The sequence below is a fragment of the Hevea brasiliensis genome, unplaced genomic scaffold (genome assembly GCF_030052815.1).
Source record: "Hevea brasiliensis isolate MT/VB/25A 57/8 unplaced genomic scaffold, ASM3005281v1 Scaf1, whole genome shotgun sequence".
In the NCBI taxonomy this organism is placed as follows: domain Eukaryota; kingdom Viridiplantae; phylum Streptophyta; class Magnoliopsida; order Malpighiales; family Euphorbiaceae; genus Hevea; species Hevea brasiliensis.
In genome coordinates, this window is record NW_026614585.1 from 8,240,195 (window position 1) to 8,245,114 (window position 4,920).

The following is a 4,920-nucleotide window of genomic DNA, read 5'->3' on the forward strand; positions in this document are numbered from 1 at the left end:
TCGCCATTAGCCCATCCGTGGTTTTGGAAGTTTGTTTAATCCGAAGACCTCAGCTAACTGATCTCATTTATTTGATTTTTATTATATTTCTAGAACCATCTTGTGACGTGTTAAGAAAGCGGCCAGTTCCGCTAACCGATGCATCGCTTGGGACTTCGCGAGCAATTAATGCTCAGACAGGTATAAATAGAGGCGAGGTGAGTCAGTCATTTCCTTATGCCATTTTCAGAACCCCTCTAGCAATCTCAGCATTTTCTCTCGTTTTCTTAAGTTTTTCCGACACCAATCACATTCCGATAAGGATTTTGATTCTTTTCTAGGTTAATTTCTTTTGTTTTCCTGAAAATGAGTGGCACCGAGGGTCAGAGAGCTGCGAGCCTGCCTTTCGTCCATATTTCGTAGACCTCGGAAGAGGGCAATGTGATTAGATCAGGCGGTCAAACCAGCACGGCCATCATTCTGGTTACTGGTTCATCTACCAAACCGAAGCGAGGAACTTCTTCTAGGAGGGAAAACCTACCAGTTGATGAGCTGCCGTCCGTTCTGAGGGAAACCAATCTCTAGTCCATAAGTCAGGAGTACAATCTGTGGATCGACTCCTTCAAACTGATCAAGTGCCATGGCGACCATCGCGCTGATCATTTCTTTGATGAAGGCGATCTCATCATAGTATACGAAGAGCAGCTGAAGGCCGGGCTCCGTTTTCCTTTGGAAAAATTTTCACCTCCTCCGCCACCTCCGATCTCTTCCAATATGGAAGGAGAGTCCTTGGGTCCTACGGTTAGGAAACTTTCCTGGGGCGCTCAAGTCCTAATCTAATCGCTGGAAAGGAATCGCTCTAACAGAGGGAATCCCGGCCTAACCAAAGTTATGGGTGCCTCCATCTACTTCCAAGAGGATCGAAACAGATTGGCAGAGGAGAGCATTGATGATATTCTAACTCAGACTATGAGTTTGGGCTTGGAGGCCATCGCAAATCAACACATAATCAGAGAGAAGGCCCATGCCTTAAGGAGGGAGATCCTTAAGGCGGTCCAAGACGCCTCAGCCGCACATGCTTAACTCTCCTTTGCCAATGACTACATCGCTAGATTGGAAGATCAAATGAAGCGCTGCGAAGAGAAAATAGCCGAAGTGGAGTAGGAACTTGAAGTCACCTAGGCTGGTTGATCTGCTGATCTCGCTCGTTTTGATGAGGAACTTCGATCAAAGGAGGAGGAGCTCCGAGCGAAGGATGAGGAGCTTCGAGCGAAGCACCACAAAAGAAGCCGGGGCTTATGTGAACGCCCATAATGACCTTCTGGCCGAGCTAAGGAAGCGGTATCCTAAAGAAGACTTCTCCTGGATGAATGAACTCGCCCCATAGGCCAAAGAGGAGAGCGACGAGGAGCCAGAGAGAGAGAGAGGGGGGGAGAGAATCAGAGAGTGGATGATGTACCTGGGGAGTAGGCTGGGGGTGACCCACCTGCTAAGTGACTTGTATATTATTTTTCTTTGAAATGAATGGAAATCCTTTTTGTTCAATTTCTTGATGAGATTGGCAAGGGTCCAAATTATCTGAGTACTTAATTGATTGAACGTAGTTGATCATTAAACTTGAAAGTGACTATTAATCAGAAGATAAGAGATCGGAAAAAAAACATTTATGTGAACATGAGATCGAATTAAAGTCATGACCAAATACCAGGTAAAACTTTAGAACATTAGAATTGCAAAGATTTGACATTGACTTGAACTCTTAAGATTGGAATCATCATTAGACCGGATAGAAATCTTAACTTTATTTTAAGGAATGTCTGGGGCATTCAAATGAGAAGTCCGATCATAACATTAGCCAAATGGAGTTTCGCAATATTTGTACAGAGAGATCGGAAAAATATCAGCAGGCAAGATTGGATAGGCCGAGGACCCGATATTGACTCGAACTCATCTGATGAAGGCTAAGAGATCGGAACACAATCTATCTTGAGCATGAGATCGGTTTGTTCCAGGGACGAGTGATCGGTAAGTCCGGTAAAGCTATTCATGATTGGGGACATTGGTTGTGATCGGATAATGAAGTTAAGAATTTAAAAGTTTCTTGACTTCGGAAGTCGGCCAAAATATGGTGTCTACACAGGTTACCACAAATAAAAAATTATCTCTCTCTTCTCATTTCTCTTCTAATTTTACCTTTTTCTGATAAAAATTTAACAAATTTAAAATATTTGCACTGGTAACAATATATTTATACTAACCACAATCATATAGTACCCATAAACTTAAGAAGGATATAATTTATTAATTTAATTATTTAACATTTTTAATACATTTTTTAAATTTAAAATTTTTACTATTGAATTTGGGTATATTGAATGTAGAACTATTTATTTATAATTTGAAGGAATAAATTGAAATAATTATATTTTCTATATTATTATAATTTTTTTATGAAACTATATTATTATTATTATTATTGTTATTATTATATTTAAGAATATTGAATTTTAAATTAATAAAAGATATTTTTAGGTTTAATGTTAGTTAAATAATCATATAATAAAGATTTTAAATAAATTTATTTTATTATTTAATTTTGAGTTAGTTGATATATTTGAAGTTTAATATTACTATTTTATAAAAAAAAATAATTTGAAAATCGCGTGACAACCCCTTCTACCTTTCCCAAGACTGTAATCTTTTTTTTGTATTTAATTTTCAAAACACATTCGCTTAACTTTAGAGGGCTTTTCAAAATAATTTTTATTTATTTATAATAATATAATAATAATAGTATTAAATTTCGAATATCTCAACTAATCTCAAATAAAATAATAAAATAAATATACTTAAAATCTTTATTAAATAAATAAAAAAAATAACATTTAAATTAAAAATATCTTGTATTTTAGATGATATATACAGTAAATGCACCAAATTCAATAATAAATATTTAAATTTAAAACTTTTAAAGTAAATTTAAAAATATATTAAAAATTTTAAAATAATTAAATTAATAAATGATATATTTCTTAAATTTTCTAGGTATTATGTAATGTGATTAATGTAAATATATTGTTATCGTAAATATTTAAAATTTATTAAATTTTTATTAGAAAAAGTGAAATTAGAATAGATGTGAGAAGTTAAATAAATTTTTACTCAGATCTATGTGCTCATATATATTTTTATTGATAAATTTTAAGTTATTTGCTCCCTTATTAGTAATGGTTTATTTTCTTTTATGTCTATTTTCACAAAGTTGTTTCTCTTAGTTGATGATTGGTTTTATTTCCTTTTATGGAGTGTTTAGTCATCCTATTTTATTATTTGGATAAGAGTGCATTATGTGGTGCAAATTTTTTCTCTAGCAAAGGCTAAAATATTGATCGAACTTGTATAAAAATTATAGAGTGATGATTATAAGTTGAAACCAAGTGAAACGTGCTTCTTACCAATTAGTTAAATTAAATATTCTGTCAATATAATTAAATCCTTTAAATAAGATAATTATTATTTTTTTATACATGTTTTATGTTAAATTTACTTACAAAAAATTATAGTGAAATGATGATTTGTACTTCAAATCTATTTTCAATTAACAAATATATTATTCTCTAAAAGAACTAGTAATTTTGCAAAGGAATCATTTCAATTTTCTTTCACTAAAAAACATTTTTAATATGTTATTAATGTTACTACTACTAAAAAATTAAAAAAAAAAAGAAATTAAAGAATATTATAGATCTCTTAAATTGTTGGCCCACAAACACATCATAAAACAATTACTAATTATTGTCAAAATAGTCTTCACATGAACTTTGAATTCATTACATGATCTTTGAATATGTTTAGGGAAAGATTCATTACGTGGCATTTGAAAAGTTAGAAAATTCTTCATAAACCTTGGCTAGTTTTTGTTACAAAATACGATAGATTTTTTTCATTTATGATGCGGGGAACAAATTAAGTGCATGTGATGGCTATAATTAGTCATATTCTCAAAGTGTGATGAGAAAGAGCGAGAGAGTTAGTGAAAGATCTATTAAGTGTGCCAAGTGTGTGAGTGTTTTAGGTGTCAAATAGAGTTTTTGAGTTTCCATAATATTTATAATTTGCATACACCGCCTTTACTATTTTTTTCATCTTTCATCTTTGTCGTGAACATGATATGCTTGTATTATGTAAGCATTTTAAGGTACTATTTACTCCATTTTATGAGCATTTTGTTAATTAATTGTATGGTTTTTTGTTAGTTTTATTGCTTTTAACGATTTTTAGCTACTCTTACTTAATTTCTTGATTTATGTGTTTTATTAGGTGATTTCATATAGTCCCAAGGCTTAAAACACATTTGGATAAGTTGGAAAGTCGAAAAGAACAAATTCTGCACTGAGGAGAAAAACATACGCCGTGCATTGGGCATCCCTGCCCCGTGTAACTAACTGCTAAGAGTATGCTGAAGTAGAGCATTTACACGGGCCATGTAAAGAGACTTGTGCAAAGGTCCCTGGCCCGTGTAACCTTCTGCAGCCCCAAATTGTGAAAGCCTCCAAGGCTCCAGAGAGTCACATCCCTGCCTCGTGTACTGAAGCACTGGCCATGTAAAATACCTCAGTTCAGACTCCAATATGACTCCAACTCTATTTCGCTCGACTCGGATAGACTTCTAAAACCTTCAAGACTCTGAATTAAGGGTTTTTATGCCAGATATAAATACAAAAAGTCAGAATCAAGCCAGGGATCATACCTTTTACATTCTACCTTAAATTTTTTGCAATTTGGAAAGATTGGCACCAAGATTCTTAGGAGAGATTTATAGCTGAAGTTGCACAAGTCCAAAGCTATAGAATCTTCTATCTAGATTTCTTTGTTCTATTTCTTTGGATGTTTTGTCATTGTTATTTTATTTTTTGTATGGATTGTTAAACTCATCATGAG